At 39.3% G+C, this 23,901-nt stretch overlaps 1 long non-coding RNA gene across 1 annotated transcript in view; it reads left to right on the top strand.

Annotated features, from left to right (window-relative positions):
* The window catches only part of LOC128777749 (uncharacterized), a 49,927-nt gene extending 26,026 nt beyond the window's left edge, over positions 1-23,901 (top strand). Inside the window, exon 2 of the long non-coding RNA XR_008423103.1 lies at positions 23,753-23,901. This is a non-coding gene — a long non-coding RNA (uncharacterized LOC128777749). The remainder of the gene's footprint in view (positions 1-23,752) is intronic.

Below are 23,901 nucleotides of genomic sequence, written 5' to 3'. Positions count from 1 at the left end.
ACAAATATATTAAAGTCACCATGCCTAACTTGGAATCTGAACAAGAATATATATGCATTTACCCTTTCTGAAACATACACAGTTCTAAAACATTTCTTGTTTTCTACCTGAACAGAATTGATGAAGGAAGGTTGAACTGTTCTTTATTTGTTAGCTTTTCCCACATCATGGGTTCGTTAGGGTAGCTCTTTTGATAGTTTAGAATTAATTTAAAGATATATAGAGCATGCCAAATGCACTTAATTACTTATATCCTCCTGCATTTTATAAGGTAAAAGATTAAGCCATTGTGCTACCTAGTGGTCAAGTGGGTAATGACTACCTAACGGGAAAAACCAAAGTTTTTTGTCCTTGTTGCTGTTTTGTTGTTTTTGTTTTTAAGAGTAAAAAATATTGACAGTTTTAATATTCTAAGTCCAGGATCTGGGTTTCAGGAAGACAACAACAAAAAAGAATTTTAGGCAGAAACTGATTACTTATTTAAGTGCACAGATACCTGAGAGTGAGCAATTGTTTTAGCTTTTGCTACCCCAATAACCAGAATGAGAATAAAATATTTAAAACTAAATATAAGTTTTAGGTCTCTCAGAAACAAAGGAATTGTATTAGTTTTAAAAATAATTTAAGAAAATGACACTATCAGCACAAAGCACTCAAAGTTATCAGGATTCTGAGTGAAAGTATTCTAAGATAAATTTCTGCTAGCTGGGAAGATTACACTAAAAGAAAAAAGAAATTTTTCTACCCCTCTTTAAGAGTATAATGAATATTCCGGGGCGCCTGAGTGGCTCAGTCGGTTGGGCGTCTGACTTCGGCTCAGGTCATGATCTCGCGGTCCGTGAGTTCGAGCCCCATGTCAGGCTCTGTGCTGACAGCTCAGAGCCTGGAGCCTGTTTCACATTCTGTGTCTCCCTCTCTCTCTGACCTTCCCCCATTCATGCTCTGTCTCTCTCTGTCTCAAAAATGAGTAAACGTTAAAAAAAAAAAAAGAGTATAATGAATATTCCAAGACCAGTTTTGAACGACAAGCTCTCTCCTTTTTTGCTTGTTAATTTTAATTCATCATTATGTATGTGTTTTAAACATACAGAAATATGTATGTAGTTATATGACAATATTAATTAACTTCAGCTTTAAGATGTAACTAACTTCACTAATACAATACACCAATGTGTGTGCCCCCATTGAATTTACCACCTTAATTTGAGTTGTGCAAAAGTAGATACAGATAAGAGTGTATACACAAAGTTGCTTGATGACCCAGTACTCTTTCTCTCTTCTCTATGAATTATTTCTTTTCAGAATTTTGTAGGTAATCAAAAGTCACTTATTGATTAACTCAACTTAATCCAAAGTCACAAAATCATTTAAGTTGAGACATAATCACTATTGATTTTACAAATTTTTCCAAGAGGCAAAATTTTTAAATTTTACAAAGAAAGTAAGTGGAGGAACTAAGTCAAATGATCTGCAGCATTGTCTAAAGTTCACAAGAATCAATCATTTAAAAAAAAATAGAAGCATGTCTTGTGATAATTAGATTAGCTGCATATGTTTATATTTAGGTTTGCTTCCCAAAAACTTGAGACAACAAATGAGTTAAAGAACAAGGAACAAATCCCTTTCTTTTCTCCAAAACCAATTTACAGTGATAAAAATCAAATTAAAAATAAGTAAAATAAAAATAAATAAATATCAAATTAATAGCTGCCTACAGTAGGGAGCACGAAGAGATAGGAGAACTGACTTAAAAGAGCAAGAGGGAACTTTTGGGAACAACAAAAATATTCTATATATTGGTTGGGATAGTGGTTATATGGTATATACATTTTCCCAAACTCATGAAACGGGATACTTCAAATGTTTCCATTTGTTTTATGTAAAGTATACCTCAATAAAGTTGATTCAAAGCCATAAAATGAGATCAAAATTTTCAGTTGTAAAGTTTGCGGGCTTCAACAACAGGGACCAAAGAGGTCATTATGTCAAGGACAGCACAAACATACCTTTTACCTTTTCAATTCTTAAAATTCAGTTTATTTAAACTAACAAAACAAACCAAAACAAAACTAGTTCACCCATTTCTCCCAGCCCCCACCGCCATAAATTCTTTTTGTAAGTCAGGTGGTTTATAATTTGCTTCCAATAAAATAGAAAGAGGATTTAACCAAGTTGTCAGCTGTTACATTATTTAAAATAATTTTTGAGGATGCTTCATTATGTGATTTAAAAAATAAAAGTATGCAAAAATTTAAACAGTTAAGCAAAATTGCTACAGCAAAATTCCATCCATTACCACCTACTTACCTATGTGCACAAAGTTTCCAAGTACTTATATATATAAAAGGAAAATTCAAAATAAAACTAATGCTACATTTTGTCTCATTTTAGAAAAAGGTATTATTTATCCACAGATACGTTAATTTTAATTGGAAAAAGCTCCATATACCCCATTAAGAGATTCATTGCCAAGATAATTTTACTTTTTTATGGGTGATAATTACTTATAAAAATGTGTAATAGATTTATACTGTTTTGATCTGTTGTGTACATACCCAATTGCAATAAGTCAAACAAAAGAAACATTTTAACTCTTAGAAATTTATGGCAACAGAAACTTTATATGATAGATTTTGTTGGACTTTTTTTTAAAGATTTTATTTTTAAGTAATCTCTACACCCAGCGTGAGGCTAGAACTTACAACCCAGAGATCAAAGTCGTGTACTCTACTGACTGAGCTAGCCAGGCATCCCTATAGATTTTGCTTTTGCAGAGAAGCAAATATGGCTTTCAACCAAAGTATTTTGCATGTTTAGATTTAGGATAAAATTTAGGCAAGTTGAGAATGAAACTGGAGGAAAGAAAAACAATGCAAAACAAAGGAATCTACTCCTGAAATCATTCTTGCACTATATGCTAATTTGGATGTACATTTTAAAAAATAAAAAACAAAACAAGTTAATAAAAAAATCTGAATGTTTATATTTATGAAACCGATGCCAGGTATAAACTCTTGGATACATTTTTTAAATGACTTAACAGTTTTCTTTTTCAAATGCCAATATTGACCATAAATTTACATATACTTAAACTTAAAACTGAGAATTTCCTTGTCAACTTCAAAATGTATGGGGAGAAGAATTCTGCTTCCAAGATAGAGAGTAGATGTACTTTTTCCTGTTCCTCCTGCTAAAGGAATAGCTAAAGACCATGGACATTATCATAAAACAAATATAAGAAGACTCTGAAAGGTGAAGAGAAACTAGGCTGGCTAGCTACTTCAGGACCCAAGGAATCACGCAATGGTGAGTTCCCTGAGATTCCCCTTTGCCTTATGTATCTCAGACTTAGAGCTCAAAAAGTCAGCAACCAAGAAACACCAAAAGTCAAGGGGAAAAAAGGAGGTGGGGGCAGCCTAGCAAGGCAGAAAACTTTAGACAACTGCTCTACTCCAGCCAAACCCCACAGAAAATCTGACTCCACCCCCACCAGCAAAGGCCAATTGAGCTTAGACTTCCAACCCTCCCACATAACACATACACATCAGGGTGGCATCAGTGAACGTGAGTAGGGAACCTGAATGTTCATCCCTTTCTGGTGGAAATGGGTCCAGCCCCCAACCCTCACGGTGTAATTGGAGACCTAGACTTCTATCCCCCATCAATAATGAATCACCTCTTCCCGGCCCCTCTGGGGTGGTATCACACAATGCCTAGTGCAGAGTCAGGATTTCTATCACCACCCAGAGCTAACAAAGCAACCACCACCACCCCTATCTTGGCGTCAATAATACCCAGGTGGGAAGTAGTAAGATGCACTCTTACCCCAACCAGCCAAGAAGGTATCAGTGAACACTGAATGGGGAATCAGAATTCCCATTCCAGTAATGAAGTCCCCACTGGGGTGTCAATAGAGGATGAATGGGGAACCTGCACTTCTACCCCTACCTGGCAGTAAGGAAGGTCACTCGCCTACCCTTGTTGGAGTGGTGTCAGTAGAAGCCATACATACTGTATGATTCCATTTGTGTAACAAACATGAAATGACAAAAGTATAGAAGTGAAAAAAAAAGATTAGTGGTTGTCTGTGGTTACAGGGGTGATGGATGTGGGAGAAAGGTGGGATGAACCATAAAAGGGCAAGATGAGGGACACTTGGAGTGAAGAAAATATTCTGTATCTGGACTGTATCAATGTCAATATCCTGGTTGTAATATTGCCTACAGTTTTGCAAGATGGTTACCATTGGAGAAAACTGAGTAAAGAATAGAGTTTTCAGGGCACCTGGGTAGCTCAGTCAGTTAAGCATCAGACTCTTGATTTGGGCTCAGTTCATGATCTCGGGGTCATGGGATCAAGCCCCACATCAAACTCTGCACTGAACGTGGAGCCTGCTTGGGATTCTCTCTCTCCCTCTCTTTCTGCCCCTCCCCGACCTCTCTCTCTCTCTCTCTCTCTCTCTCTCTCTGTCTCTGTCTCTCTCTCTCGTCAAAAAGGAAAACGAGGAGAAAGGGGAGAAAGTGTTCTATTAGTATTTCTTACAACTGCATATGAACTTACTATCTCAAAATAAAAGTTTTAATTTTAAAAATAAGTATGAAGATGTATATAGTTTTTAAAAATATTTTTAATTTTTCAAAATATTTTTAGGAAGTGCACCAACAGAAAGTTTGAGTGAACCAAAATTATACCTGGAATTCTGGGTGCAAATAAGCCTGGAAAATTTAGCCCAACCCTTGTGTGGTCTAGTTCTAGACCATTGTTCTCAGTTCTGCTATTGCTCACTGTTCATGGTGAAGCCAGATATGTCTTGAGTTGCAGGACCACCAAAATCCCATGATCCAATTTATTTCCTCTCCTTGGCCTTTGGGAGAGAAAAGGAATGGAGATGGAGAGGATGATTCTCTCTTTGGCCTATTGTCCTTTGTTTGGGGATGAATTGTATCCCTGCTCCCCGCACCCCCACCCCCAATCCTCCCAAAATTCCCATGTTAAAGTCCTAACTCCTAATAGCTCAGAAAGTGACTGTATTTGGAGATAGTGTCTGTAAAGAGGTAATTAAGTTAAAATGAGATCAAGAGGGTAGGACCTAATCTCATATGACTGATACCCTATTATAAAGAAAAGACATTAGGACACAGGCATACACCAGAGGGAAGGCCATGTGAAGACACAGAGAGTAGATGGCCACTTCCAAGCAAAGGAGAGATACCTCAGAAGAAAGCAACCCCACTGATATTTTGATATTGGACTTCCAGCTTTCAGAACTGTAAGAAAATAATTTTCTGTGGTTTAAGCTTCCCAGTCTGTGGTACTTTGTTGTGGCAGCCCAAGCAAATTAGGTCCTATATTTGGCCCCAGGCATTGTCCTTACTAAGGAAGGAACTTCTAATGTGAGATGGTAACATTTAATATGATTGTACTGAAGGCTTGGGCACAATGCAAGAAAATTAAAATAGGAAACTCTTCAATTCTGATGGAAGAGGATACCGATTGTAGAGACCACAGGCCCTTCTTAGAGTTTTCCAACTAGAAACAGAACAGAGGTTGCAGATGCTACCAATGCCTGCCCATATTTTTTAAGCCATCGCCCTGCAGTGCTCACTGGCTGGGCTCCTACTCCTAACATTTGCATCTCTTTCCTGAAGGCTTTCTCCAAAGCTGTGGAAGCCACTGACCTACTCACAGTGAACTAGAAGGGACAAGGAATTCATATGCCAGAAAGCTGTTTTCTTTTTTTTAATATAATTTATTGTCAAATTGGCTTACATACAACACTCAGTTCTCATCCCAACAAGTGCCCTCCTCAATGCCCATCACCTGTTTTCCCCCTCCCCAACCCCCCATCCACTCTCAGTTTGTTCTCTATATTTAAGAGTCTTTTGTGGTTTGCCTCCCTTCCTCTCTGTTTGTAAATATTTTTTCCCCTTCTCTTCTCCCATGGACTTCTGTTAAGTTTCTCAAGATCCACAGATGAGTGAAAACATATGATATCTGTCTTTCTCTGACTGACTTATTTCACTCAGCATACCTTCCAGTTCCATCCACATTGCTGCAAATGGCATGATTTCATTCTTTCTCATTACCAAGTAGTATTCCTTTGTGTATATAAACGACTTCTTCTTTATCCATTCATCAGTTGATGGACATTTAGCCTCTTTCCATAATTTGGCTATTGTTAAAAGCACTGCTATAAACATTGGGGTACATGTGCCCCTATGCATCAGCACTCCTATATATATCCCTTGGGTAAATTCCTAGTAGTGCTATTGCTGGGTCATAGGCTAGTTCTATTTTTAATTTTTTGAGGAACCTCCACTGCACCAGTTTGCATTCCCACCAACAGTGCAAGAGCGTTCCCATTTTTCCACATCCTCACCAGCATCTATAGTCTCCTGATTTGTTCATTTTAGCCACTCTGACCAGTGTGAGGTGGTATCTCATTGTGGTTTTGATTTGTATTTCCCTGATGAGGAGTGACGTTGAGCATCTTTTCATGTGCCTGTTGGCCATCTGGATGTCTTCTTTAGAGAAGTGTCTATTCATGTTTTCTGCCCATTTCTTCACTGGATTATTTGTTTTTCAGGCATGGAGTTTGGTGAGCTCTTTATAGATTTTGGATACTAGCCCTTTATCTGATATGTCACTTGCAAATATCTTTTCCCATTCTGTCAGTTGCTTTTTAGTTTTGTTGATTGTTTCCTTTGCAGTGCAGAAGCTTTTTTTCTTCATGAGGTCCCAATAGTTCACTTTTGCTTTTAATTCCCTTGCCTTTGGAGATGTGTTGAGTAATAAATTACAGCGGCTGAGGTCAGAGAGGTTTTTTCCTGCTTTCTTCTCTAAGGTTTTGATGGTTTCCAAGTCTTGCATCCATTTTGAACTTATTTTTGTGTATGGCGTAAGGAAGTAGTCTAGTTTCATTCTTCGGCATGTGTCTGTCCAGTTCTCCCAGCACCATTTGCTAAAGAGACTGTCTTTTTTGCATTGGATACTCTTTCCTGCTTTGTCAAAGATTAGTTGGCCATACATTTGTGGGTCCAATTCTGGGTTCTCTATTCTATTCCATTGGCCTACGTGTCTGTTTTTGTCAGGAAGCAGTTTTCAACCAATGACCAAAGTAAGGCACCTGGCTTTCTTAACTGGCTTCACAGCAGTACAAGTCAACTTCTCTCCATCCATTGTTCAAGAGTAATTAACCGTGACTCTTGATCATAGTGCCTGGGTCTCTAGCACCCTGTTTCTCAAAAACTTCTTATTCCTGTCTTTCCTCTCACCAGGATTTTTCCTTCTCCAGAATGCATGACAGCCCATTCTATTGAATATTAAGCAAAGGCAGTTTAGAAACTGTTAGAAATAGGAATGCCTGGGTGGCTTAGTCAGTTAGGCATGAGACTGTTGGTTTGGGCTCAGATCATGATCTCACAGTTCATGGGTTCAAGCCCTGAGACTGGCTTCAAGCTGATAGCATGAAGCCTGCTTGGGATATTTCTCTCTCTCTCTCTCTCTCTCTCTCTCTCTCTCTCTCTCTCTTTCTGCCCCTCCCCAGCTGTCTGTCTGCCTGTCCATCTCTTTCTCTCTCTCTCCCTCTTAAAAAAATAAATAAACAAAAAGGGAACATTTTTATTTTGTTCAAATTTGTAATGAGAGACAATATGCCCCCCCCTCTGGTCCTGTCCTTATATGCCCAAAGTATCTAAGTGTGGGGGAGCACTGATCATCTGTGACACAGTTTTAAGGGATTATAGGGCACAAGTCCCCTATACTGGCACCGTCTCCTCAGCCCAGGGATTCTGTATCAGTTCCAAGGCAAGAAAACTGGCTCTGACTTCATTAAGAGTCCTTCATAAATCTATTATTTATAGCATAAACACTGACTTCAGACATTTACTAATCTAAGCCTTTCTTACATCTTGCCTCTACCATGGTTTTCAAAACTAAATTTTAAATTCAAGAGCTTAATCTTTTGATCATCATTCGTCTGCTGTGGTCACCCAAGGCATGAAAGGGAAATGCCTTATCTGCCTCAAAATTAGAAAGACAAAACAATCCCCAGTTGACAGCTCAGAATTTTTCCTGCCATACGCCTGAATATGTGGAAGCACAGGAAGTGTCCTAGCAGATCCCTAACATTGCAGTTACCCTTGGGAAGCAGTGAAATGGCAGGGGAGTGTGACAAAATGGGACTTTTACCCCACACTCTTCTGTATGGTTTGAACCTTCTATAACAAGAACAAGTTCAGGGGTGCCTGGGTGGTGCAGTCAGTTGAGCAACTGACTCTTGATCTTGGCTCAGGTCATGATCTCACGGGTTTGTGGGTTTGAGCCCTGCATTGGGCTCTGTGCTGACGGTGCGGAGCCTGCTTGGGATTCTGTCTGTCCTTCTCTCTGCCCCACCCCAGCTTGTGCTCGCTGTCTCTCTCTCTCTCTCTCAAAATAAATAAATAAACTTTTAAAAAATTAAAAAATAAAAGAACAAGTTCAGGTGTTTGCTGTGGAATTTTTTAAATCATAAGAAATAGGACTTTTTTTTTTTAATGAAGGAATTTCCACTAGGTGGTAGTAGAGAATCACAATCATTATCAGTCTGACACTGAAGGGCAAAAGGAAATGGTCCTGAAGCTGAGAATCAAATGTTGTAGCCCAACAAATATTTATTTATTAGTTCAGACTAAGGTTTGATTTCTTCACTAAATGCCACATGATACATATCATGCTCTTTAGAGTGATGTTTTTCTACTTACATTCTCCTATAACCTGTTTTTCTATAAACTGGCCTATATCCATTTATATAGGACTATTGAAATTGAACAATTGGAGTCCATTACGGTTGGAATGATAGAATTTGGAGAGGAGATACACACACCGACAATAAAAATACATACTTTTTCCTTATGTGAAATAAAATTATAGTAATATACCTTGGATCTGCACACATTCCTCTCTTTAAGTCTCCCTGGGTAAAATGAGGCAAGGGCATTCTGAAGGAGTAACCACAAGTGGGATACAGCATCCTTACCTAATTAATGTCCAACATGTTTGACCAGGCTGCATCTTTGACTCTTGGGTCTCTGCCCATTTTTTTTTTTTTTTTTTTTTTTTGCCCATTTTTTTTTTAATTCTAGCCTATCCCTAGCTCCAATCGGGCCAATACGTGTAAGATCTGGATATTCTCACCTGTGATATGCTGTTTCTTTTCCCTAGAGGTGGCTAGATTTGGGTTCTAACAGCCACCGATCCAGTTTTACAGGGATCCTTTGAAATAGGTGGCCAGATTCACCTCATTATGACTGGGTACCACCATGACCCCACAAATTTATTTCCCTTGGGATATAAAATCTGCCCAGACTGAACAGCAGTTTAATCCTCAAATGTGTCCTATTAGACCCTGGTTCATGACCCTTGCTTCTCATCTTCTGTTGCTCCCTCCCCAGCTGTGCCTTATTTAATTTTCTTTGATTCTCACTCATGCCAATTCCAGGAGAGACATAGTCTTCTTCATCATTGGTCAGAGTTCCCAGCAAATTGTGCTAGAAATCCTTGGCATTTTAACAATGGAATCACTGCTCACCCATGACTAATAGGCAAACCAGGCCCATTTCTGAGTTCAAAAGTCTCTGCCTCTGGGTCACTTAATCTTAAGTGTTTAGTTATTTCACTTCAATGCCCAAAGCATTTTTCTTACTGTTTACTTTCACATTTGGTTCCCTGCTTGTTCTTGTGCTCTTTTTTTAAATCCTTGGACATGGCACCTTCTCTCTGCTTTGGCAGAAAGTCAAAGTAAATTTCTCTCACTTTGACACCCTGAGTCCCTGGCAAGTAAACTTGATAATGTTAGGTATTTTGATTTTTGTCTATCTAGTGATTTTTAAATGTGATTTCAAGGGCAGTTTTAATTCACCATTCTTTGATAATTATGATGGACATATTTTTAAATGTATTTATTGTTCATTTGTCTTTCCTTTTCTATAATCCATATTCATGTCTTTGACTATTTTTCTCTTAGATTATTGTTAAATGTTCTGAATATAATGCTATGTAAATTATGTGTGATGCAAATAAACCTAGTTTGTGGCTTTTGGGTTTTCTTTCTTAGAGTGTACTCCGAAAAAAGTTTCTAATTTTAATGTGGCCAGATTTATTAATCTTTTCTTTTATTTTTATATTTCTTTTTAAATTCTATATAGTTAACATACAGTGTTATATTAGTTTTAGCTGTACAATATAGTGATTCAACAGTTCTATACTTTATTCAGTGTTCACATGATAGGTGTGCTTTCCATCCCTTTCACCTATTTCACCCATCCCTGACCATCTTCCCCTCTGGTAACCATCAGTTTCTTCTCTATAGTTAAGAACCTGTTTCTTGGTTTGTCTCTCTCTCTTTTTTCCTTTGTTCATTTGGGGTTTTTTTCCTCTTAAATTCTATATAGGAATCAAATCATATGGTATTTGTCCTTCTTAGACTGACTTCACTTAGCATTATACCATCTAGATCCATGAATATTGTTGCATAAGACAAGATTTCATCATTTTTTATGGCTGAGGAATATTTCCATTGTATATATACACCATATCTTCTTCATACATTCATCTATTGATGGATACATGGGTTGATTCCATAATTTGGCTGTTGTAAAAAAACGCTGTGATAAACATAGAGGTGCATATACCTTTTTGAAATAGTGTTTTCATTTTCTTTGGATAAATACCCAAATGGATCATATGGTAATTCTATTTTTAATTTTTTGAGGAACATCTGTACTGTTTTCCACAGTGGTTGCACCAGTTTGAATTCCTACCAACGGTATAAGAGGGTTCCCCTTTCTCCACATCCTAACCAACAATTTGTTGTTTTCTGTATTTTCTATTTTAGCCATTCTGAACGTTGTGAGGTGATATCTCATTATGGTTTTGATTTGCATTTCCCTGATGATGAATGATGTTGAGCATCTTTCCATGTGTCTATTGGCCATCTGGATGTCTTTTTTTGGAGCAATGTTTGTTCAGGTCTTCTGCCCATTTTTAAATTGGATTATTTGGTTTATTGGTGTTGAGTTGTATAAGTTCTTTATATATTTTGGATACTAATCCTTTATTGGATATGTCATTTGCAAATACCTTTACCCATTCCATAGGCTTCCTTTTAGTTTTCTTGATTGTTTCCTTTGCTGTGCAAAAGCCTTTTATTTCAGTGTAGTCCCAATAATTTTTTTTTTTTTTTTTTTTTTTTTTTGCTTTTGTTTCACTTGCCTCAGGAGACATATCTAGAAAATGTTCCTATGGTCAATGTCAGAGAAATTACTGTCTGGGGTCTCTTCTAGGATTTTTATGGTTTCAGTTCTCATATTTAGGTCTTTAATCCATTTCAAGTTTATTTTTAGGTATGATGTAAGACAGTGGTCCAGTTTCATTCTTTTGCATGCAACTGTCCAGTTTTCCCAACACCACTTGTTGAAGAGACCATCTTTTTCCCATTGCATTTTCTATCTTCCTTTGTCGAAGATTAACTGATCATAATTGTGGGTTTATTTCTGAGCTTTCTGTTCTGTTCCACTGGCCTCTATGTCTATGTACCATACTGTTTGGATTAGGACAGTTTTGTAGTATGTCTGGATATCTGGGATTGTGATAGACACAATTTTGCTCTTCTTTTTCAAGATTGCTTTGACTATTCAGGGTCTTGTATGGTTCCATACAAATTTTAGAATTGTTGGTTCTAGTTCTGTGAAAAATGCTATTGGCATATTGATAGGGATTGCATTAAATCTGTAGATGACCTTGTTTTTGAGCAGTATGGACATTTTAACAATATCTGTTCTTCCAAACTATGAGCATGGAATATCTTTCCATTTGTTTGTGTCATCTTCAACTTTTTTAATCACTGTTTTATAGTTTTCAGAATACAGGCCTTTCACTTCTTTGTTTAAATTTATTTCTATGTGGGGCACCTGGGTGGCTCAGCCAATTAGGCATCTGACTTCAGCTCAGGTCATGATCTCACAGTTCGTAGGTTCGAGCCATGTCGGGCGCCATGCTGACAGTTCAGAGTCTGAAGCCTGCTTCAAATTCTGTCTCCCTGTGTCTCTGCTCCTCCCCTGCTTGTGCCTTCTCTCTCTCTCTCTCTCTCTCTCTCTCAAAAATAGACATTAAAATTTTTTAATAAAAAAATAAATATATAAATTTATTCTTAAGTATTATTTTTTCTTATTCTCTCTCTCCTACTTCATTATTGGTGTATAGAAATGCAATAGATTTCTGTGAATTGGTTTTGTATCCTGTGACCTTACTAAATTTATTTATTAGTTCTAGCAGTTTTTTGGTGGAGTCTTTAGGGTTTTCTATATATAGTATCATGTCATCTTCAAATAGTGACCGTTTTACTTCTTCCTTACCAATGTGGATGCCTTTTATTTCTTTATGTTGTCTGATTGCTGTGGCTAGAACTTCCAGTACTATGTTGAATAACAGTGGTGAGAGTGGGCACCCTTGTTCCTGATCTTAGGAGGAAAGCTCTCTGTGTTTCACTATTGAGTATGATGTTAGCTGTGGGTTTTTCATATATGGCTTTTATTATGTAGAGATACATTCCCTCTATCCCAACTTTGTTGAGGGTTTTTATCATGAACGGATTTGTCAAATGTTTTTTCTGCATCTATTGAAACGATCATGTGGTTTTTATCCTTTTTCTTGCTGATATAATATATCACATTGATTGATTTGCAAGTATTGAACCACACTTGCAACCCAGGAATAAATCCCACTTGATAGTGGTGAAAGACTCTTTTAATGAATTGTTGGATTCAATTTGCTAAGAGATATTGGCTTGTACCCCTCTTTTTTGTAGTGTCTTTATCTGGTTTTGGTATCAGGGTAACTCTGGCCTCCCTGAATAAATTTGGAAGTTTTCCTTCCTCTTCTATTTTTTGGAATGGTTTGAGAAGAATAGGTATTAGCTCTTCTTTAAGTGTTTGGCCCCTGTAAAGCCATCTGGTCCAAGACATTTGTTTGTTGCAAGCCTTTTGATTACTAATTCAATTCATTTCTGGTAATTAGTTTGTTTAAATTTTCTAGTTCTTACTGATTCAGTTTTGGTAGTTTATATGTTTCTAGGAATTCATCCATTTCTTTTAGGTTGTCCAATTTATTGGCATACAATTTTTCATAATATTCTCTTATAATCCTATGTATTTCATTGGTGTCGGTTGTCATTTCTTCTCTTTCATTTCTGATTTTGCATATTTGAGTCCTCTCTCTCTCTCTTTTTAATGGGTCTGTTTGAAGGTTTATCAATGTTGTTGATCTTTTAAAAGAACCAGTCCCTGTTTTAATTGATCTATTCTATTGTTGTTTTTTTAACTTTCTATTCCATTTATTTCTGCTCTAATCTTTATTATTTTCTTCTTTCTACTGGTTTGGGGTTTTGTTTGTTGTTCTTTTTGCAGCTCCTTTAGGTGTTACATCAGGTTGTTTATTCGAGATTTTTCCTGCTTCTTTTTTAATGTTTTTAATGTTTATTTATTTTTTTAACATTTATTTATTTTTTGAGAGAAAGATCACAAGCAGGGGAGGGGCAGAGAGAGGGGGAGACACAAAATCTGAAGCAGGCTCCAGGCTCTGAGCTGTCAGCAAAGAGCCTGACATGGGGTTCAAACTCATGAACTGTGAGATGAAGCTTCATGAGCTGAAGTCGGTCGCTTAACCAACTGAGCAACCCAGGCACTCCAATGTTTATTTATTTTTGAGAAAGAGAGACAGAGAGAGAGACAGAGCATGAGCAAGGAAGGGGCAGAGAGAGAGGGAGACACAGAATCAGAAGCAAGCTCCAGGCTCTGAACTGTCAGAACAGAGCCCAATGCAGGGTTTAAATGCACAAACTGTGAGATTGTGACCTGAGCCAAAGTCAGGTGCCCAACTGACTGAGCCACCCAGGCACCCCTCTTGATTCTTGATATAGGCCTGTGTTGTTATAAACTTCCCTATTAGGACAGCTTTTACTGCACCTGAAAGATTTTGGACAATTGTGTTTCATTTTCATTTGTCTCTATGTTTTTTTTTTAATTTCCTCTTTGATTTTTCTGATTGACCCATTCATTGTTTAGTAGCATGTTATATATTTGTGTATTTGCGTTCTTTCCAGATTTTTTTCCTGTGGCTAATTTCTAGTTTCATAGCATTGTGGTTGGAAAGATGCATGGTATGACATCAATCCTTTTTAATTTGTTGAGACTTGTTTTGTGGCCTAACGTGATGTATTCTGGAGAATGTTCCATGTGCACTTGAAAAGAATGTGTATTCTGCTGTTTTAAGATGGAATGTTATATGTTAGATCCATCTGGTCCAATGTGTCACTCAAAGTCACTGTTTCCCTGTTGATTTTCCCTTTGAATGGTCTGTCCATTGATATAAGTTGGGTGTTAAAGTCTCCTACTATTATTACTATCAATTATTTCCTTTATGTTTGTAATTAGCTGCTTTATATATTTATGTTTTTAAAAATTTGTGTGTGCTCTATTTAATAAATATTGCCCTATCTTAAAGTCATATAGTTATTTCTTTTCCATTTCATCTGAAAGTTTTAATGTTCTGTTTTTAATATTTTAGTACTTTGTTCATTTGGAATTTACTTTTAGGTATGATGAATGTATATTCAATTACTCCAATGTTATTTATTGAATATTATATTTTTTACCCATTTATCTTGAGTGCCCACTCTTCACATACAAGCAGCCCTGATGCCATATTTCCATTCTATTCTGTTGGTCCAGTTGTCTACACACCCTTCCACCATCAACAGTGCATGGTCTCAATGACAGTATAATAACATTCTTCAGTAGTATCTTGCCTCTTAACCTCATACTACTTCATTTCATTTTAACATCAGTTTGTCTAAACTCCATAAAATACCACGTAGAGATTCTTCTAGGGATTATATTGAAGCTATAGAACATATTTGGGAATACTAATATTTTTATAGTATTGAGGCTTCTTAACCATGATTATGGAATATCTATTTATACAGGGCCTCATCACTGCCTTTCAATGTTTTTAATTTTCCCCATTAGGATTTTGCATGTCCTTTCTTTATGAGAATTTATTCCTGATGACTTTAAGAATTACTGTCAAAAGGGACCACTTTAGCATATTTCCTACTTTTTTGTTTAGTAGAAAAATGCAATGGACTTTTTGTGTATCTCTCCAACCACATTGCTAAACTCTAATTCTTACGTCTTAGATTCTCTTGTATTTTCTCTATAGACAATCATATCACCTGTGAATAAAGAAAGCTTGCTTTCTTCCTTCTTACCTTTCTAACTTTTCTTCCTCTTCGTTACTTTCCTTTCTTTTCAGCTGTTGTTAAAAGTCCCTTATTCCCTGCCTAAGTAAACCTAATGTGCCATTTTCCATTTCATATTATAAAATTTTACTCTCTAACAGTGTCTGCCTCTTTTTTTAACCCAATGCCAATAATGAAATTTCAGCTCTTAACCTTAAAATGCTGGTGACAATACTCTCAACAAGATAAAAAGCAAAAAATGTTTTTTTCTGCCCCCAAGGCTGGGAAGAACAATATATTTTTAACACAAAACTTTCTTACAAATGGTATTTCTAACAAGGATAATTTTTCAAACTCCTAGACTTCAAAGATTTGGGGTGCGACCTAATAAAATGACCCTTATCCTGTAAAACATCTGTAATCTTGATTACTTATCTTTGTTAATAATTTAGTGTTCTTGTGATAATGTTGAGTTAATGTCTCCATCTACAGGAAGGTAAAATTACTTGTGAATGTTTTCTATCAAACCAAAAAAGAAACATTGGCATTTCCCTGTACTCACATACACACAATAAAATGGTTCTACTGGAATTTTTATTAAAGAAAGTGTGAGAGACTAGGTAAACCAAGCAGAGATGGGAGATATAAGGAGGGTGATTGCATGCTGAGCCTAGAAATGAGCGCACAATAAAAATTTTTTTAAGATTTTTTTTTTAATTTTAAAAAGCCAAGTTAGCAAGGATGCAGAGAAAGAGGATCTCTTTGGCACTGCTGGTGGGAATGCAAACTGACACAACCACTCTGGAAAACACTATGGAGGTTCCTCAAAAAAATAAAAATAGAACTACCCTACAACCCAGCAATTGCGCCACTAGGTATTTATCCAAGGGATACAGGTATGCTGTTTCGGAGGGGCACATGCACACCAATGTTTATAGCAGCACTATCAACAATAGCCAAAGTACGGAAAGAGCCCAAATGTCCATCGATGGATGAATGGATAAAGAAGATGTGGTATATATATACAATGGAGTATTACTCAGTAATCAAAAAGAATGAAATCTTGCCATTTGCAACTACATGGATGGAACTAAAGGGTATTATGCTAAGCAAAATTAGTCAGAGAAAGACAAAAATCATATGACTTCACTCATATGAGGACTTTAAGATACAAAACAGATGAACATAAGGGAAGGGAAGCACAAAACAGGGAGGGGAACAAAACATAAGAGACTCTTAAATATGAAGAACAAAGGGCTATGGGAGGGGTTGTGGGAGGGGGAATGGGCTAAACGGGTAAGGGCATTAAGGAATCTACTCCTGAAATCATTGTTGCACTATATGCTAACTAACTTGGATGTAAACTTAAAAAATAAATTAAAATTAAAAAATTAAATCTAAAAAAAATTTTTTAAGTCAAGTAAGATAAAACTGTATTCAGGCCTTAATGGGAGACTGCTTGCTTCTTGGATCTTTTCCCTAACTAGCTCCAAACTTTGTTAATTGTTACTGAAAATCCAGAGCTATTTGAAAGAAAGAAAATTATGGTATTTTATTGTGTGATTTTTGTCTAAAGGCTTTTGCCAGAAGTCACTGGTAGTATAGGTTCAAGTGGAATATTATCTGTGAGTGTTCTAGCAGTTGAATCAGAGCAGGCATTCCCAAACTTGAGTGTATCAGGATTGCCTGGAAGTCTTGTTACAATGCAGATTCCTCGGACCCCCATCCAGAGGTTCTAATTCAGGACTAGGTCTGGGTTCAAACCTGAGATTTTGCATTTTAATACATTTCCAGGTGATGCTGTAGCTGCTGGTCCAGAGACCACATTTTAAGAGCTGCTGGATTAGAATGATTGTAATTCCAGTATATATTCTATCATTCGCTTTTTTAAGTTGGTTGAGTTATGATTTCATCTGATTCAAAGTAAGTGATTCAGAAAAATGAGGCTGAGATGGAGACAATCTCCATGGAGAGCACTAAGAATAACCCAGCCTGGGTTTAAACACACAATACAGAACACAGAGGTTTCAATAGGTTGCTTTTTGCAGTAACAGAGATCCACAACCCACCACAACACCAAGATATTTTTTTAAGAAACATATGGAAGCTGTGTGATTTTTTTGTCTTCTAGATGTATGCAATTTCTCTTTTCTTCTCCTTGGAAGGAAAGTGCTACTGTACAACAAGTGCCAAGTACTTTCCCAAGAAACCTTTCCCAAGATTTCCCAAGAAATTAATGATGTTCTCTTTTATTTGAGTGTGAGATTTATTTTCCTTGCATGAAACCCCGTGTGAACTGTGTGTTTTTATTTTTTCATCTGTATTCATGGGTGAGACTGACTTATAATCTTTCTTGTAGTGTCTCTGTCAAGTTTAAAAAAAAAATTAATGTTTCTTTAATTTTGATAGAATGCGAGCAGGGAGGGGGCACACACACACACAAGAATCCAAAGCAGGCTCCAGGCTCAGAGCTGTCAGCACAGAGCCCAATTTAGGGCCTGAACCCCCAAACCACAAGATCGTAATCTGAGCTGAAGTCGGATACTTAACCGACTTCAGCCACCCAGGTGCTCCTGTCAAGTTTTTAGTACGAAGGGTTACACTAGCCTCATAAAATGAGTAGAGAATATATCCTCTTTTTATATTCTGTAAGAATTTCTGTAGAATTAAAATTATTTTTTTCTTTGATTGTTTGGTGCAACTTACTGGTATAGCCATCAGGGCTCACATTTCCTTTGGGGGAAGATATTCAACAGTCAACTCAATCTTTTCTGCAGGAAAAGGCATTCAGTGCAACTGAAAAATGATGAGTAGATCATTGGTACCCGCAACCAGCAGCTATTTTCAGAAAGAAAGAGCAAAGCTCCTTTCTATCACCTACCATGTCCTGAAGAAAAGGCACTCTTTGGCTTAGGGCTTCTTTCCTTATAGATGAGTCTAAGGGGTGGGTGGAGCACAAGGCTCATAGGGAGAAGGCCTTGGGTTACTTTGGGAGCAAGGGCACCAGGAGTTCAGTTCTAAGAGAAGGATCAGGGGGCACCTGGGTGGCTTAGTCTGTTGAGCTTCCGATTCTTGATTTTGGCTTAGGTCATGATCCCAGGATGGTGGGACGGAGCCCCATGTTGGTGCTAAGCGTGGAGCCTGCTTGAGATTCTCTCTCTTCCTGTCTCTCTCTCTCTCTCTCTCTCTCCTTCTCCCTCTCTCCTTCTGCCCTTCTCCCCACTCAAATGCTCTCTCTCTAAAATAAAAAAAAAAGATAATAATCCAAGAGAAGAATCAGTGTCTTTCAGACTTTTTTGTAATGATATATATATGCTTGCTAACACAAACAAAAACACATATATATTTAACAGAAATAAATGTTATATGAAACTATAGCTATGCTCACTGCCTGTGACACAGGCTGGCATTTTCTGTGCTATTTTATTCTCTTCCATCTCAAATCTAATGGTCATTTACCATAGTAATCAGCATTAAACATTGGCCTATTTTATTCTATTCTATTCCACTAAATATATATTTTTAATATGATTTAAAATTTTATATTACTATGTATTATATATTTATAAATAAAAATGTTTTACTATAAATATATACGTTTATACGTTTATTTTATATGTATTTTATTTTATATATAATATTATATATATGTATATATATGTGTATATATATATATATGTGTGTGTGTGTGTGTGTGTGTGTGTATTACTTATTCCATCGAGGGTCGTGAACGTGGTTTGGAAGTGGGCTTAGGAGTGTGAATCCAGTGCTATGGATTCCCTCGACCTCACACTTCCACATCCATGGTACCTGGGGTTCCCAGTTATTCTACTTGGGGACAGATAACGTCCCTCTTCTCCATCTGCTAACGGGGAAGAAGCCAGCGTTAGTCAAGATTGGCATTTATCAATTAAGCTGAAGTGGACTTAGATTCCAAGCTCCTGTTTCCTCCTGCAGCACGTGAAAAACCCGAGAATGCTCCTAGAAATCCCCCTCCTGCTCCTCACGGCCCTCCGCAGAGGTGAGCAGGTGAGTTTGGAATTGAGGTGAGAAGCCATCGGAGTCCGACAGAGAGAAAGCTAACACTTCCCCTCCCCCACAACCTTCTCCCCCAACCCTCTTCCCACTGCTGCCTGCCTCCTCATTCTACCCCCTCTTCCCCCCCTTGTCCAGCTCTCTCCCTCCCCCGCCCTGAACACTCTCTTTCCTCCCTGCGGGGACTAATTCGCCGCGCAGCAGCCGCTCAGGGGCCACGAGGGGCGGGAAGCTTAGAAGAGACCTGGCCCAGGGTCCTGGAGAGGTGCCAGTCAGGTCGCGGGCCACATCAGCCGCTCCGGGACTCCCTGGCCGGAGTGTTTCTCGGCCGCCTCGCCCCGCCTTGGGGGTTGGGGGACGGAGCCTGGGAGCTGAGACTGGAGGGGTGGCGAAGCGGAGCACCAGGATCTCGGCACTGGGAGCAGGAACAGCGCAGACAAGCTGAGAGAACCTCGCGGACGACGACTGAGAGTCAGACCTTTCAGGTTATCTGGGGATGGCCCTAGGGGACCCGGATACCGCAAGTCTCCGAGAGCCTGTGAATAACCCCGCCCAGGTTTAATCTGGAGGGCCTGGCGGCATTCCTCCCGCTCCCGCGGCGCCGGGCTCTGATTGGCGCTCAGCGGAACCAATCATAGCTAGGGCCTGAGGTGGGTGGGACCGGAGCGCACAGACGAAGCGGTGGGGGCGCTTTCCCAGGACCTGGTGTTTCAGGTGCCGCAGCCCCTGCAAGGGGCGCCGGAGGAGTCCCGCTTCGTCTCGCTTCCGACGGCCCTCGCTGAAACGCCTGCTCCCGGGCTTAAGATTTGGGCTGGAGCAGGCACTGCGGCTGGAAACCCGAGGCTCAGTGGGAGGTCCCGTATTGTGCAAAGTCCCTGAGCGCCTGCCTGGAGGAAGAGGGCATCCAGTGGCTCTGCAAATACCTGAAGAACGTGCAGGTGACGCTAATGCAGGGTGAGATTTGGGAAGGTGTCCCCCAGGGATCACCCAGCTGGGGTAGTGCGGAAGGGGTATGGACTTCTGGATTTCTCTCTCGTCCTCTCCGTGGCGCCTTGGAGTGAAGTGGGGGAGACTGGGTCTGGTCCGTTGCCCGGAGAGGGAGAGGGTGCCCTGCCCAGACCTTTAGACCCTCCTCTTTAGGAGGTGTGCTCTCGTTCTCCCGAGATCAGTTACAGGAATCCCGGCCTCTGGCGAGGCTCCCTGGAGAGTCCTTGGAGTCGTACGTTTATCCCTTCAGTTCTCATCACGTTTGTTTGGACACAGAACTCATTCCCCTTAACCTGAGGTGGCCTCCGTTTGTGCCACAGCCGTCATCCGTCTCAGACAACCCTCGGGGCCTCACACCGTCTCCCTCAGACTGAGACGAAGTACGGAGGGGTTCGTGGGGAAGGAAATCTCTTCTCAGACCAGGGAATAAGCATCACCAGGGTTCCAGCCTGGAAAGAATTATAAACCATCTCCTCTTCCTCTCTCAGAGCCCTCTTCCTAACTCCTTCTGATCATCATAGACATAAATGCTGGCCTTCTCTTCCTCGGTGCTCTGGTTGTTAGGGTGTAACTTGAATAATACAGATGAAAAACTTAAGGAAAAGAGAGTTAGGATACCAGGTCTCTTCCGCTTGACTTATGCATTTCCCACACTAATAGGTGAGGTTCACGCTATCCCACCACTCTTAGGCCAGGGCGACTCACAGATGTGCTACAGAGGGTGGAAGGCGGTGTGCCCTTCAGCAAGGGAAGCCAGCCTGGCAGGCAGAGGGGGTGGCCAACAAGCCACACTTGCTGGCCAGCACATGCTAGTGAGTTCCTGCTGCTGCTTGGATCGGAGGAGGTGAGGCAAGAGGCTAGTGAAAACTCATCCTGATGGTCAGTCTGACAAGCAGTCAAGATGGAGAACTGCAAAAATCAGCAGTATGGGTCTTCTGGGAGTCCCAGTGCCCAATGACAGGCTCCACCAGGGATGGCCAGCCCCTGTGGGCTGAGCTCCGCATGCCTGGTCTGCATTCCCATCTCTCCTACTTCTTCACACAAGCTGGGGAAGCTGAATGACCAAAAGGGCACCCAGGCGCCTGACTTGATCAAAAACAAACAAAACTCTAAGTGAGCATGTACAAGTGTGTAAATTGGTGCTACACGGTGGCGTGACTGGGTAATCAAAAGGGATATCCACCCCAGGCATATATGAGGGGGAATTTTGGAGTCAGAGAAACTTGGTGTGGTCCCCAGATGCAGAGTTCATTGGAGGCAAGCCACTGCTTCAGGACAGATTTCTGGAGAGCAGTTGTCTGAGGCCAGGCCCTTACCCCTCTTTTCCTGTGTTGTTACCTGATTCTGCCTTTGATCTGGCATTTAATGTTTATACCACTTCAGGAATAAGACCAATAGTTTGCTCTATAATCTCATAACCCCCACTTCCCCGCTGGCCTCACACAGGTTATTTTCTCTTCACAGGTATTGAAAGAAGGTAGTAGCCTGATCTTCAAGTAAATAAGGGGGAGGGATGAAAACTGTGAGGGGAGGGGAAAAGTGGGTCTTTGCTGTGAAAAGTGGATCTTTGCTATGAAAAATTAAAGAACCTACTTAACAGAAGGGAGCTTTGGGGCCTGTTTGGGGCAGGCCTTCCAGAATGCCGAGGGCTTCAAATCTAGTGTGTCTTTCCATCGGTGTTTCCTTCCTCAGTTTGAGAGGGCTTTTTGGCATAGAACTGAAAAAAATGCCCACTCATTCATGCCTCTGCCCACACCCAGTCTCTCTCCTCCAAGCGTTTGTCCATTTCCTAAATAGGAAATTCCTAATGGGTAACACAAGAAGGGGGAAGAATAGCTCAGTGGTCTTCCCCTCACATCTGCCTGAAGAGAGTTGTAAAATATATGGCTCCTCCCACAGGCTTAGGTGGGCCTGAAATTCTCACCATGGATCCAAATAGTTGCAAAGAATATAATGTCCAACATACCATATATATTAACACATTTAGATAAAATTGCTAATCACCTTGTCACATGTCCAGTGGAATCTAGCATAATATATATATATATATATATATATATATTTTTTTTTTTTTTTGACAGAGAGAGAGACAGAGCATGAGCAAGGGAGGGGCAGAGAAAGAGAGACACACACACAGAATCCGAAGCAGGCTCCAGGCTCCAAGCTGTCAGCACAGAGCCTGACGCAGGGCTCGAACTCACAGACTGAGAGACGGTGACCTGAGCTGAAGCCAGACACTCCACCAACTGAGCCACCCAGGCACCCCTAAGTAGCATAATATTTTGACACCCATTATTAACTTTTTAAATGCACAACCTCTTTCTGAGCAGTTGGAAATGTTGGGGCACCTGGGTGGCTCAGTGGGTTTAGCGTCCAGCTTTGGCTCAGGTCATGATCTCACAGTTCGTGGGCTTGAGCCCCGCGTCAGGCTCTGTGCTGACAGCTTGGATTCTATGTCTCCCTCTCTCTCTGCCCCTCCCCTGCTCATGCGCTCTCTCTCTCTCTCTCGTGCGCTCTCTCTCTCTCTCTCTCTCAAAAATAAATAAACATTAAAAAAAATTTTAAACAGTTGAAAATGTTACATTGCTCCTTTTTTTTTCTTTTGAATTCATATTTTCATTTTCTTCCCCCTATAGAATTTTTTCTTTTTTTAGTTCTCAACCCTGACAGCATCCTAATGTAGTATATTTTTGCTCTTGGAAGTCTTTTCTTGATCCATCTATTATGCTTCTTTGCAATAAAGTATGTTCTTAAAGTAAATTTTTAATTTTCGATCTCAGTGTTTGAAATACCATATGAATTAAGGTAATACTACAATCATTAGAGAAGGTTGATCAAAATAATATAAATAATACAGTTCTTGGTAAATAGAAATATTAAACGTATAAATTCTGTAAGTAAAATTTAGCTGGAAATGCTTCTCTTACAGAAATGGTTAGGGGCTTTATTTTCCCAACCTCATGTTGATGGAAGTTATTCATTGTTATTATGAGGCCAGGTTCCATATGATTTCCATTCCTTTAAAAAAAAAATTTAACATAAAGAACTAAAAAGTCTTGTTCACATATAAAAGTATGGAGACAGAATAAGTATAAGAATGGAAAGAATTTTATTATAACAACTTCACCCAATTTTTAAAATTTCTTCTTAATTATATGCCAGAACTCACATAGTGAGCTATTATTAAATACTATTTTAAATAATCTCAAGTGTAGAGTTAATTCTTTAATTTTGTTGAAGCAAAGAATCAGAAACTACCTTATTTGCAAAACTATTTTTACACACTAGTTTCTTTCACTTTCTCAGTTCTTAGAAGTATACCAAAAAAGGCTTTACAAATTCCTATGAAATAACTAATACTTATACCTGTTAGAGGCATCTTGTTTGTAAAACTCAAATTGGATGAAACTGGAGTTAGAAACGAACCCACAGAATTGGAAATTAAAAGTCAATAAGTTCCAGGGGCGCCTGGGTGGCGCAGTCGGTTAAGCGTCCGACTTCAGCCAGGTCACGATCTCGCGGTCCGTGAGTTCGAGCCCCGCGTCAGGCTCTGGGCTGATGGCTCAGAGCCTGGAGCCTGTTTCTGATTCTGTGTCTCCCTCTCT

The sequence above is a fragment of the Panthera pardus genome, unplaced genomic scaffold, assembly GCF_024362965.1.
Source record: "Panthera pardus isolate Hobbes unplaced genomic scaffold, ASM2436296v1 HiC_scaffold_17, whole genome shotgun sequence".
NCBI lineage: Eukaryota > Metazoa > Chordata > Mammalia > Carnivora > Felidae > Panthera > Panthera pardus.
The sequence above is the reverse complement of the archived record's forward strand: the minus strand, read 5'-3'. Positions and strand labels throughout refer to the sequence as shown.